This window comes from Xenopus laevis, chromosome 2L (genome assembly GCF_017654675.1).
Source record: "Xenopus laevis strain J_2021 chromosome 2L, Xenopus_laevis_v10.1, whole genome shotgun sequence".
NCBI lineage: Eukaryota > Metazoa > Chordata > Amphibia > Anura > Pipidae > Xenopus > Xenopus laevis.
The window spans coordinates 185,929,816-185,944,350 of NC_054373.1; the positions used below are offsets into that span (position 1 = coordinate 185,929,816).

Here is a 14,535-nt window from a genome sequence, read left to right on the forward strand (position 1 = left end):
GTAGTCAATCAGTTACAGCTATGCAAAAACATTGGGGTAACAGTCACCCTGCTATAGTTCCAGGGGTACCCAGGGTACAAATAAACACTCACCCCAAATCTCCCCCTAACTGACCTTCAGACTGGGCCCCCTTAGCTCATAACAAGGTTACAGATATATAGAAACATTGGGGTAACAGTCACCCTGCTATAGTTCCAGGGGTACCCAGGGTACAAATAAACACTCACCCCAAATCTCCCCCTAACTGACCTTCAGACTGGGCCCCCTTAGCTCATAACAAGGTTACAGATATATAGAAACATTGGGGTAACAGTCACCCTGCTATAGTTCCAGGGGTACCCAGGGTACAAATAAACACTCACCCCAAATCTCCCCCTAACTGACCTTCAGACTGGGCCCCCTTAGCTCATAACAAGGTTACAGATATATAGAAACATTGGGGTGTCACCCTGCTATAGTTCCAGGGGTACCCAGGGTACAAATAATCACTCACCCCAAATCTCCCCCTAACTGACCTTCAGACTGGGCCCCCTTAGCTCATAACAAGGTTACAGATATATAGAAACATTGGGGTGTCACCCTGCTATAGTTCCAGGGGTACCCAGGGTACAAATAAACACTCACCCCAAATCTCCCCCTAACTGACCTTCAGACTGGGCCCCCTTAGCTCATAACAAGGTTACAGATATATAGAAACATTGGGGTGTCACCCTGCTATAGTTCCAGGGGTACCCAGGGTACAAATAAACACTCACCCCAAATCTCCCCCCTAACTGACCTTCAGACTGGGCCCCCTTAAGCTCATAACAAGGTTACAGATATATATAGAAACATTGGGGTAACAGTCACCCTGCTATAGTTCCAGGGGTACCCAGGGTACAAATAAACACTCACCCCAAATCTCCCCCTAACTGACATTCAGACTAGGGATGTAGCGAACTGTTCGCCTGCGAACTTCGACCGTTCGCGTCCGCCGAATGTTGGCGAACGTCTCGCGACGTTCGCATTTTGAGTTCGCGTTCGATTCGAATACAAATCGTTCGACCATTCGAATTCCTTCGACCGCTAAAAATCGAACGATTTCCATTCGTTTGAACGATTGTAAGCATTCGATCGAATGAAAAGCATTCGATCGAATGAAAAGCATTCGATCGAATGAAAAGCATTCGATCGTTCGATTCGAATGAAAATCGTTCGATCGTTAGCGGGTGTTGGAAGTTCGCGAACTGTTCGCGAACGTTCGCATTTTTTGCCGGTGTTCGCGATCACCAAATCGGCAGTTCGCTACATCCCTAATTCAGACTGGGCCCCTTAGTAAATAGCCCAAAGGTTTGGCAGTTTACACGTTAATGAGTATAAATGGGTAAAAGTCCAGTAATGATCTCATTGCATCTCCTGCCACATTGGAGTGATTTATGTTGTCAGTGAGTAATATTAATGCTAATTATTAAGCAGTAGGGACCTATGAACTGCTTATATTAAATAGTGATATATCCAATATTGCTTCATAAATGACCTGCCTGTGATCGTGATTGGCCTGTGATCCTATTACTTGTCTCTGTGCTACAGGGAAAATAAACTCTGTATCTGGGTTTATATCTGAATGACTTTTTTATATTTTGAGTAGAAATGTCCAATAAAAGAAACAGTGTAGGTTATTCTAGCCAGGGGCCCTAATAAACATTAATATAGTATATAGGAAGTGTCATTCAGTTTCCTCCACACTCCAAACACCAACAATAACCAACACTTAGGGGCAGATTTATCAAGGGTCGAAATGAAAATTCGAAATTCAAATTTTCAAATTTTTTTTTCATGGTCAAAACTGTCAAATCCGACTAGTTATGCAAATTCGATTAGAGTTTTTCAAAAAATTCCAATTTGATTTTCAAGATTCATCATACATTGGCCCTTTAAGAACTCAATTTCGACTACTCGCCACCTAAAAGCTTCCGAATTGCTGTTTAAGTCAATGGGAGACATCCAGGGATCAATTTGGAATTGTTTGCAGCCTTCCTCACATTTGAGTTTTTTTTGGACCAAAAAAAAACTCAAATCAGTTTTTAAAATTCAAATCAAATTCAATTCGAGTTTTCGGGTTGATCATATTCACTCGCGTTTAAAAATTAGATTTTTATCATAAATTTCAATTGGTCGAATTTCAAGTTCGTGGGAGTTTATGGGAGTTTTAAAAAAACGCACATGAATTCGAAAGTCGACCCTTGATAAATGTGCCTGTAAGACTTGCAGTTCCCAAGAGCAGAACTATTCTATTCCCTCACACTATACCTGCAATGTTATACGGTCTTTAAATTTGTCTTTATGAATTATAAATGAAGAGGGTTCTGTGTTGGTATTTATAGTTTGCTCTTTCAGCCATGCATAGAACTCCCTTGTTTGTGGTTGCCTGGCCAACGCCTTTTTTATCTTCTCCCAAAGCTTCACTGGAGTCTTGTTATCCCCTTAACTAGTATAGGAGGTGTGGCTTGTCATTCAGAAGCAAAAAAACTAAAATAGAACAAACATAAATAACTGCAGCAGGAATAACCTGAAAGGTTCTCTCATATATTGTATAAAACATACACAAAAAGCCTTGAAGCTTAAAGATTGCCCTGTAGTAAGCACAATTCAGCAGGAACAGCCCCTAAATTTGCTCATAGTCTGTACAGAGAGATCCCATAAAACTATGGCAGCATAGGTATTCCCTGTACTAAGCACAATTCAGCAGGAACAGTCCCCTAAGTTTGCTCATAGTCTGTACAGAGAGATCCCATAAAACTATGGCAGTATAGGTATTCCCTGTACTAAGCACAATTCAGCAGGAACAGTCCCTAAGTTTGCTCATAGTCTGTACAGAGAGATCCCATAAAACTATGACACATAGGTATTCCCTGTACTAAGCACAATTCATCAGGAACAGTCCCTAAGTTTGCTCATAGTCTGTACAGAGAGATCCCATAAAACTATGGCATCATGGATATTCCTCTGTACTAAGCACAATTCAGCAGGAACAGTCCCTAAGTTTGCTCATAGTCTGTACAGAGAGATCCCATAAAACTATGGCAGCATAGGTATTCCCTGTACTAAGCACAATTCAGCAGGAACAGCCCCTAAGTTTGCTCATAGTCTGTATAGAGAGATCCCATAAAACTATGGCAGCATAGGTATTCCTCTGTACTAAGCACAATTCAGCAGGAACAGTCCCCTAAATTTACTCATAGTCTGTACAGAGAGATCCCATAAAACTATGGCAGCATATGTATTCTCTGTACTAAGCATAATTCAGCAGGAACAGCCCCTAAGTTTGCTCATAGTCTGTACAGAGAGATCCCATAAAACTATGGCAGCATAGGTATTCCTCTGTACTAAGCACAATTCAGCAGGAACAGTCCCCTAAATTTGCTCATAGTCTGTACAGAGAGATCCCATAAAACTATGGCAGCATAGGTATTCTCTGTACTAAGCACAATTCAGCAGGAACAGTCCCCTAAATTTGCTCATAGTCTGTACAGAGAGATCCCATAAAACTATGGCAGCATAGGTATTCTCTGTACTAAGCACAATTCAGCAGGAACAGCCCCTAAGTTTGCTCATAGTCTGTACAGAGAGATCCCATAAAACTATGGCAGCATAGGTATTCCTCTGTACTAAGCACAATTCAGCAGGAACAGTCCCCTATGTTTGCTCAGTCTGTACTGAGAGATCCCATAAAACTATGGCAGCATAGGTATTTCCCCTCTAAGAACAATTCAGGAGAGAAAAATCAAGTTCACAGCGGCCCAGTAATTAATAGAAAGAGAATGCACATTTAATAGAGAATGCGTCTGATGTGCAACACGCTGGAGAGGTGCATTATTTAGTAGAGAGCAACACCGCAGTACAGGCAGATCTGCAGCAGGAGCAGAAAGCCATAAAACTAATAACATACAATGCAGGAACAGCCTGGGTGCAAATTAATATGAGCAGAGGAATAACTGTATATAAGGATATTATTGAGTTTGTGCCATGAGCACTTATCCCTCACACTGAATAGGACATGTCAGTAATAAATGATATAAGTATGTGTCTCTTTTCCCCTTCCCAAAGGGAGCGGAGCTTTAGGGGGTGCACACTTGGTCACATGTCCCCAGAGATGCTTCCTCATGTGAATAAGCCCCACACACTGCAATCTATAGAGTTCAGCACAGTAGAAGCAGTAGAGACACAGATTAACCAGCCTAAAAATAGCAGAGAAGCCTCAACACGTCTCCTTGTAATTCCGCTGCCCGGGGGCACATTGAGGAGAAGATGATGGATCCACTCCCCGGAGCAACATCGGCACAAATGGGAAGTGGCCACATTCTTAGGGATAATCCATCTCATCTTTATTTGTGCAGCAACCTGTACCCTGTATGTGGCACTGAGAGTGAACCCCATGCACAGGGGTCGGCCCGAAGGGGGTCGGCACGAAGGGGGTCGGGTCTAAGGCACGGGGCGGCCACAGCCCACTATGTATCAGCATTACATTACTACTGTATTACAGTAGGGTCAAATATCTGAAAGGCCATTCCAACACAAAAGCAATAAAATAAACACAAAATAAAAATGAAACAGTATTTTGCTTGCCCTTTGTTATTTCTGCACTGCTGCTCCTGACTATATATGCACACACTATAGGTCTCACCTTTAAATTAACTTTTAGTATGTTATAGAACAGCCAATTCTGCCCAACTTTCCATTATTTTATTTTTTTTTTTTTATAGTTTTTTAAATGATTTACCTTTTCCTTCTGACTCTTTCCAGCTTTCAAATAGGGGTCACTGCCCCCATCTAAAAAAACAAATGCTCTGTAAGGCTACATTGTTATTGCTACTTTTAATTACTCCTCTTTCTATTCAGGCCTCTCCTATTTCATATGCCAGTCTCTTGTTCAAATCAGTGCATGGTTGCTAGGATAAATTGGACCCTAGCAACCAGATTGCTGAAATTACAAACTGGAGAGCTGCTAAATAAGTCAAAAACCACAAATAATAAGAAATGAAAACCAATTGCAAATTGTCTCAGAATATCACTCTCTACATCATACTAACAGTTAACTCCTAGGTGAACAACCCCTTTAATCACAGAGCATGCAAGGCATTGTGGGTAACAGAGTTTTGGCTGCTGCTACATTGTTTCAGTGGTACCTATTCACCTAATTCAATAAAAACGTTACTTTAATCCCAGAATAAAGTTCATTAATTTTTATTCATTGTAGCCACTGCCTGAAGAACATCACAGGGCAGGAACAGACCCAACAGAACCAGTTCCCTATTCAGTTAAAGCCTCGGTATCTCTGCAGTGACATCCCTCACCTTCCTGCAGCTCCAGCTTTAGAAGAGGATAATCCTGCAGGGCACGTGGATTTAAAGTCTGGAAAACAATTATGTAAAGCAAAAAAAAAAAAAACCCCGGCTGTAACTGTTCCATTAATGAGGGAGGAGGAGGAAAAAGTACCCGGCGTGGGCAGAACTCAAAGGATAAACTGCTTTATAAAACAACTCAGGCACCGGTAGGATGAATTCTTAAACTAAGATCCCTTCCATTAACAACACTGAGGAAAGGGCATATAATCCCCAAAATACAATTTTACCGAATGAAGAAAAAGTGCAATTATTTTTTCATGGAAATGACATTGCATTATCATGAGATTCCTTTAAAGGAGAACTAAACCCTAAAAATGAATGAGGCTAAAAATGTCCTATTTTCTATAGTGAACTTATTGCATGAGGCTAAAGTTTGAGCTTGTCAATAGCAGCAATGATCCAGGACTTCAAACTTGTCACAGGGGGTCACCATCTTGGAAAGTGTCTGTGACACTCACATGCTCAGTGGGCTCTGATTGGCTGTTGAGAAGCTAAGCTTAGGGCTCGGCACTAATTATCCAGCAGAAAATGAGCTTCCCTGGCTGTAATATAAGCTGATGCTACAGGTTTGCTGATTATTCAATTCGGATGCTAATTGCACTGGTTTCTGTGCTGCCATGTAGTAATTATGTGTATTAATTACTAATCAGCCTTATATTGTGACATTTCTATTCTATGTGTACTGTATATTGTGAGTGGGTCCCTAAGCTCAGTAAGTGACAGCAGCACAGAGCATGTGAATCAGTGAATCAGCAGAAAAGAAGATGGGGAGCTACTGGGGCATCTTTGGAGACACAGATCTTTACTGCTAAAGGGCTGTGGTTGCCTTGGGCTGGTACAGAAGCACAAAACATCATGTACAACTACTTCTTTAGTTAGGCTTTAGTTCTCCTTTAAGGCCTATGGCACATGGTCCAGCAATAAATGACAGTAGTAAAAATGCACCATCTGACTGTCAGCCCAGATAATATTATATGATACAAAGCCCCCTGGCTGACACAGAACACTGACCCAACAGTTGTAAGTCAAAATACCCCTTATGCCCCCCCTCTCTCATTTGTAGCAGTGAAGCAAAGTGCCATACAGCAGACCCCGAGGTCCAAGCCCCCATGCAGTAGGTTAGTTACACCACTGAACAGCTGCATGGACGAGATGTTACTATCAGGGTCCCCTTTTGGGTGTTGCACCCACCGACACACCCGCACTGATTTGCACCTTAAGAAGTGCACGCCAATGCCACGATGCCATTCACACCAGCAAGGCAAATGTGCGACTGATTCCCCAATATGTATTCTGATTCAGCACCCAGGGATGGGACTCCACCCATAAGTGACCCAGAACCATCACCAAACCTCACCGTCTGCAACTGACACATGAATATAGACGCAAATAAAATAAAAACCGTAAGGCAAAGTACTTAGGGTCAAGGCACAAGGGCAGATTTGGGGAGATTAGTCGCCCGGCAATTAATCTCCTCTTCTTCGGGGCGACTAATCTCCCCAAACTCCCTCCCCTGCCTTCCCGCTGGCTAAAATGTAAATCGCCTGCGGGATGGCACTCGGAGCGATTGGTTTTACGAAGTCGCCCAAAGTTTCAATCTCCCTGAATCTGCTTGTGTGCCCTAACCCTTAAGGTCACTGCCAGCCAATCAGCTACTGATTCCATTCCCTGTGCTTTAGATTTTATCAGTCGCCTGAAAGAAACACTCGGAAGCAAAATCCAATACCGGTATGGGATCTGTTATCCGGAAACCCGTTATCCAGATAGCTCCGAATTAAGGAAAAACTGCCTTCCGTGGACTCCATTTTATCCACATAATCCAAAATTGTCTCTGTAATAATAAAACAGTAACTTGTACTTGATCCCAACTAAGATATAATTAATCTGTATCGGAAGCAAAACCTATTGGGTTTATTTAATGTTTACATGATTTTCTACTAGACTTAAGGGATGAAATTATAGAAAGATCCGTTATCCGGAAAACCCCAGGTCCCGAGCATTCTGGATAACAGGTCCCATACCTGTATAAGCGAATGAGTCAAGTCCAATGTCTGATGATTTCCTCTATGTAACTTGTGTTCCCCTTTATTTACAACTAAGAGAAGGACGTTTTTGTTAGTTGCCCTTTAATATCTATTTTAAAAAAAAATCTGAATATTTCAGTTATGGCTTTTGTTGAGCTCTAGATCAGCACATAAACATCTACCGGACCCTCCTGCTATGGAGAAGAGCAGTGCAAGGGAAACACAGGAGCATCATGGGGCAGATAGAAGGGCTCCAAAACTGCACTTCAAGGGGAAGTAGCCTCTGCACTCTATAAAACCAGCTCATACCCTTTAAAGTGCCCTAACAGCCAGTTATTAGGACAACAATTAAAATACAGTGCTGATGTCTTGCACTGTAAAGAATTTCAGGCTTATGCGAGGCTTAGTGCATTCGAATGGCAGCCTCCTTTATCCTCCACCCGTCTGTTCCCACCTGGTGCTGCCCGGGTCTCCTCCCAGTGTGTGTCTGATTGCAGTATATATGGGTAATAAGGACCAGCTTGAAGGGTGAAGGGGTTAAACAGGGACAGCTAAACTGTCAGCCTCCAAGATCCTTAGGGTTGACCAAACTGTCATCTTAAAGGCACGGTTACAACTCAAGCCAAAGCCTCAAGACTGACCGATATATACTGAAATATAAATCCCAGTGCCCCCCTCTCCGTTATATATTCATGTCAACCCCACCCTCCATCAACTGTTGCTGAACTAGAAGTTCCATCGTGTCCCTCTCAGCCTGAGACAACACCCTAACTTAAAAAACACAGAAAGACACCGTGTCTGCACCGACTCAACCCAGGCTGAACTACAGCTCTAAGCACGGCCACCTACATAGTGTTGCTAAGCTTTCATTATTTCCCCAGCAGCCTCATAGATGTCCCATTATTACAATAAATCCCATGATGCCCTCTGTGCCTCTAAGTCATGGTGCTGATAAACTACAACTCCCAGGAGCACAGCTTGCGCATCCCTTGTGTTCCATTAAAGGGACCAACACCAGCTATTCCAGCAGTTACATATAAATAACATTGCAGCACTTACCCTTCCACTGCAGGAACCAGCAGATCTGACTCTGCACCAATCCCCACTATTTGCCAGTGAAATCCTCTTCTTCCTAATTCCCTGGGCTGGAGAGGGGTTCAAGCAAAAGTCACAGGGTCCCTCCCCTTTTCCAGGGGATCAGAGGAGCCAAGTAAGAAGCTGAGTGTGGCCAGTAGGGAAGAGGCAGGAGAGGGAGATGCTGGGGTCGCTGTTAGTTGTGAGTGAACTTGCCCTTATTAGTAGGGTTCCAGTGTATGGCTGGGAGCAGGGCTGCTGGCTTGTTGCACAGCTACAATGTGTCTTTATGGGAAGCAGCAGTGACAGGATGTAGTGGGAATGTGCAGGAAGCCCTTGTGATCTGCGCTCAGCGCTCCCTGCAAGCAATAAGTCTGGGACAAGCGCCGCCTCCTTCTACTAAACTGGGAGGGGTGGGGTCAAGGCAAGGAGCCGCCCCCTCTCGCAAACACAACCTGCTGTTAAAGGGGCAGCGCTCAAACTGTCAGTTGAGTTGATTTAAAGGAGCACTCACTCTTCTATAAATATTCCCAGCCTCTGTTTATAGAAGCCTGGGAGGGCAGACTCTGTACAAATGCACTTCATGATTATAAAAAAAAGGATGTGTTCTCCCATAAAGCATAATCATTATATTCATGTATTAAAGGGGAAGTTAACATTGGTCTCTGGCCATTTTGTGTCCTGTCTGTTAAAAGGGAAGCTGGTTGTTATTGCTGATGTATTTTGCATTAAGGTGCAGAGCGCAGAATTTGCAGGTGCATAAAGGTGGCCGTACACATAGAGAAACCGACAAACGAGCTGATCTTCCTATATATTTATCTTTATTCTCTATTAATAACATTTGGATCATATCACTGGCCTTCCGATATATTTATCTTTATTCCCTATTAATAACATCGGGATCATATCACTGACCTTCCTATATATTTATCTTTATTCCCTATTAATAACATTGGGATCACTGACCTTCCTATATATTTATCTTTATTCCCTATTAATAACATTGGGATCACTGACCTTCCTATATATTTATCTTTATTCCCTATTAATAACATTGGGATCACTGACCTTCCTATATATTTATCTTTATTCCCTATTAATAACATTGGGATCACTGGCCTTCCTATATATTTATCTTTATTCCCTATTAATAACATTGGGATCACTGACCTTCCTATATATTTATCTTTATTCCCTATTAATAACATTGGGATCACTGGCCTTCCTATATATTTATCTTTATTCCCTATTAATAACATTGGGATCACTGACCTTCCTATATATTTATCTTTATTCCCTATTAATTACATTGGGATCACTGACCTTCCTATATATTTATCTTTATTCCCTATTAATAACATTGGGATCATATCACTGGCCTTCCTATATATTTATCTTTATTCCCTATTAATAACATTGGGATCACTGACCTTCCTATATATTTATCTTTATTCCCTATTAATAACATTGGGATCACTGACCTTCCTATATATTTATCTTTATTCCCTATTAATAACATTGGGATCACTGGCCTTCCTATATATTTATCTTTATTCCCTATTAATAACATTGGGATCACTGACCTTCCTATATATTTATCTTTATTCCCTATTAATAACATTGGGATCACTGGCCTTCCTATATATTTATCTTTATTCCCTATTAATAACATTGGGATCACTGACCTTCCTATATATTTATCTTTATTCCCTATTAATTACATTGGGATCACTGACCTTCCTATATATTTATCTTTATTCCCTATTAATAACATTGGGATCATATCACTGGCCTTCCTATATATTTATCTTTATTCCCTATTAATAACATTGGGATCACTGACCTTCCTATATATTTATCTTTATTCCCTATTAATAACATTGGGATCACTGACCTTCCTATATATTTATCTTTATTCCCTATTAATAACATTGGGATCACTGGCCTTCCTATATATTTATCTTTATTCCCTATTAATAACATTGGGATCACTGACCTTCCTATATATTTATCTTTATTCCCTATTAATAACATTGGGATCACTGACCTTCCTATATATTTATCTTTATTCCCTATTAATAACATTGGGATCACTGGCCTTCCTATATATTTATCTTTATTCCCTATTAATAACATTGGGATCACTGACCTTCCTATATATTTATCTTTATTCCCTATTAATTACATTGGGATCACTGACCTTCCTATATATTTATCTTTATTCCCTATTAATAACATTGGGATCATATCACTGGCCTTCCTATATATTTATCTTTATTCCCTATTAATAACATTGGGATCACTGACCTTCCTATATATTTATCTTTATTCCCTATTAATAACATTGGGATCACTGACCTTCCTATATATTTATCTTTATTCCCTATTAATAACATTGGGATCACTGGCCTTCCTATATATTTATCTTTATTCCCTATTAATAACATTGGGATCACTGACCTTCCTATATATTTATCTTTATTCCCTATTAATAACATTGGGATCACTGGCCTTCCTATATATTTATCTTTATTCCCTATTAATAACATTGGGATCACTGACCTTCCTATATATTTATCTTTATTCCCTATTAATTACATTGGGATCACTGACCTTCCTATATATTTATCTTTATTCCCTATTAATAACATTGGGATCACTGACCTTCCTATATATTTATCTTTATTCCCTATTAATAACATTGGGATCACTGACCTTCCTATATATTTATCTTTATTCCCTATTAATAACATTGGGATCACTGGCCTTCCTATATATTTATCTTTATTCCCTATTAATAACATTGGGATCACTGACCTTCCTATATATTTATCTTTATTCCCTATTAATAACATTGGGATCACTGACCTTCCTATATATTTATCTTTATTCCCTATTAATAACATTGGGATCACTGGCCTTCCTATATATTTATCTTTATTCCCTATTAATAACATTGGGATCACTGACCTTCCTATATATTTATCTTTATTCCCTATTAATTACATTGGGATCACTGACCTTCCTATATATTTATCTTTATTCCCTATTAATAACATTGGGATCATATCACTGGCCTTCCTATATATTTATCTTTATTCCCTATTAATAACATTGGGATCACTGACCTTCCTATATATTTATCTTTATTCCTATTAATAACATTGGGATCACTGGCCTTCCTATATATTTATCTTTATTCCCTATTAATAACATTGGGATCACTGACCTTCCTATATATTTATCTTTATTCCCTATTAATAACATTGGGATCACTGGCCTTCCTATATATTTATCTTTATTCCCTATTAATAACATTGGGATCACTGACCTTCCTATATATTTATCTTTATTCCCTATTAATTACATTGGGATCACTGACCTTCCTATATATTTATCTTTATTCCCTATTAATAACATTGGGATCACTGACCTTCCTATATATTTATCTTTATTCCCTATTAATAACATTGGGATCACTGACCTTCCTATATATTTATCTTTATTCCCTATTAATAACATTGGGATCACTGGCCTTCCTATATATTTATCTTTATTCCCTATTAATAACATTGGGATCACTGACCTTCCTATATATTTATCTTTATTCCCTATTAATAACATTGGGATCAACCATCATTTTAACAAAAACAGGCCAGGTGGCAACCTTACTCCCTGATATGCTCATTTTGAGGCGGGCGATATCGGGCTGATCCAATTGTGGGCCCTAGGACCCAATGATCGGATTATACAGACGGTCGGATCATGGGACCCCTTCAATGAACAGATGTGATCCAACAGGATTTTTACCCCTGCCCCATCGACATCTGGCCAAATTTCGACGACACACCTGTCAACGCAGTCTGTCGGAGGCTTCTATCGGCCCGTGTGTGGCCACCTCTAAGTTAACTTTTAGTATGTTATAGAATAGCCATTTGTAAAGAAAAAAAACACTTCAATTGGTCTTCATTTTTATAATTATTTGCCTTCTCCTTCTGACTTTTTCCAGCTTTCAAATATGGGTCACCGACTCCATCCAAAACTTAAATGCTCTGTAATTGTTACTGCCAATTTATATTGCTCATCTTTCTATTCAGGCTTCTCCTATTCATATTCCAGTCTCTTATTCAAATCCGTGCATGGTTGCTAGGGGAATTTGGATCCTAACAACCAGGTTGCTTAAAATGGAAATTGCTGCTGAATAAAAAGCTAAATAAGTCAAAAGCTACAAATAGTAAAAAATGAAAACCAAGGGCAAATTGTCTCATATTATCACTCTCTACATCATACTAACAGTTAATTCAAAGGTGAACAACCCCTTAAAAGAGAGGACGGGTTGTTATTGAGCAACATATGGCCCTGCTGTACAGTTGATTTGGTGCTGACAGTGGAATGGGAAATGTAAGTGACTTCCCCAAGATCCCTATTCGCCTCCCAGGAATCAACAACCTCATTTCACAGGCCAATTGGCTCATTATAGACCCTGATACATTGATGGGGGAAAAAGACTCACCTTTGGCTGAATTGTGCCTTATTAAATAGCCCATTTTATTTTATTATTTAGCAAAGTGGAGTCAATGAAGGAGGAACCAACACATACCAGTAATACAGACACTCACCAGGATATGTTAGTCCATTGCTCACAAATAATGATTAAAGGGGTGGTTCACCTTTAAGTTAACTTGTAGTAGGTTATAGAATGGCTAATTCTAAGCAACTCTTCAATTGGTCTTCATTATTTATTTGTAATAGTTTTGAATGATTTTGGCTCTTTCCAGCTTTCAAATGGGGGTCACTAATCCCATCTAAAAAACAAGTGATCTGTAGTCTAAGGCTACAACTTTTATTACTCATCTTTCTATTCAGGCCTCTCCTATTCTAATTCCAGTCTCTTATTTAAATCAAGGCATGGTTGCTAAGGGATTTTGGACCCTAGCAACCAGATGGCTGACATTACAAACTGGAGAGCTGCTGAATAAAAAAATAAAAAAAAAATAACTCAAAAACCACAAATAATAAAAATGAAAACCATTTAAAAGGTGACCAACCCCTTTAAAGAGAGAGTTTAACACAAGGGGTCTATTATCACCTGCAAGTAGCCATAAATGGATGCACTGAGCAGAGCGTATTGATATAACTGCACTGGGGTTCAGAAATGACCCCTAATGTGTGAAGTGAAACAGGCTGGGGCAGATAAGGGCAAGTGGAGCTGCTACTGGTTGGTTGGGGTAATAGTGGGTTGGGGGGGGGGAAATGACACTTTAGGAGAACAATATCCAGCAAGGTCCCATTTCAGTGACAGTAAATGTGATTTCATCCTGGTGGCCAAACCCATATTTAGTGTTTTATGTTTGAGACTCACTCGCCCGTAGCCAAAATACTGTGTTGTCAGTCCAACGGCACCCGGCCATCTTGCTGCTTCCTGGTATCCGTGAAATTCCATGGAAACTGTTCTGGGTAAAACAAATCCACGTGGGAATTCTCTTCTGATGGCTTATTATATTACTCAGGGCTAATCAATAAAGTAGATGAGAAAGATACTGAGCCCCGAGGGGAAACAAGACAAATGGGGCTTCTGAGCATGACCTTGATATGTCTTCTAATTGATTTGGGTCCGTATTTAGTATATACAGATATAAATATGGGAAATTATAGAATGGTTGTTATATAAGGGTGGTTGCTGCAGGTTAGGTAAGTGGGTCAGAACTAACAGCAGTGTGTGGTCCCTGGTATGATCCAACCATTCAACTGACTTGACCAACCACATGGGAAGCCAAATCCTGACATATATCTATAAATATGACCACCAATGATGGTTTAAGATAATTTGGGGCATGAAACCTGCCACTGATTCGACACCCCATCATTCCATTGCCAACGTAGGGTCACTCATTGCAGCAGCAGCTAAAGCCAATGGGGGGAGATGGTATAACTGGGCCAAATGGCAGCAGGAAATGACAACTCCATCCACCAGACAGGATTGTAGTTCTGTTGATCCATTATCAAGGTGCTTTGTATGACATAGTTTGTACATATGATACAGGATTGAAAGT

General features: G+C 40.1%; 1 protein-coding gene across 2 annotated transcripts in view; it reads right to left on the reverse strand.

Moving 5' to 3' along the window:
• The window catches only part of gdpd5.L (glycerophosphodiester phosphodiesterase domain containing 5 L homeolog), a 133,207-nt gene extending 124,346 nt beyond the window's left edge, over positions 1-8,861 (reverse strand). For both annotated transcript variants that reach the window (XM_041582829.1, XM_041582828.1), the window contains exon 1: positions 8,468-8,861. The gene's annotated coding sequence lies outside the window, so the exon portion shown is untranslated. The remainder of the gene's footprint in view (positions 1-8,467) is intronic.
• Between the last annotated feature and the right edge of the window lie 5,674 nt (positions 8,862-14,535).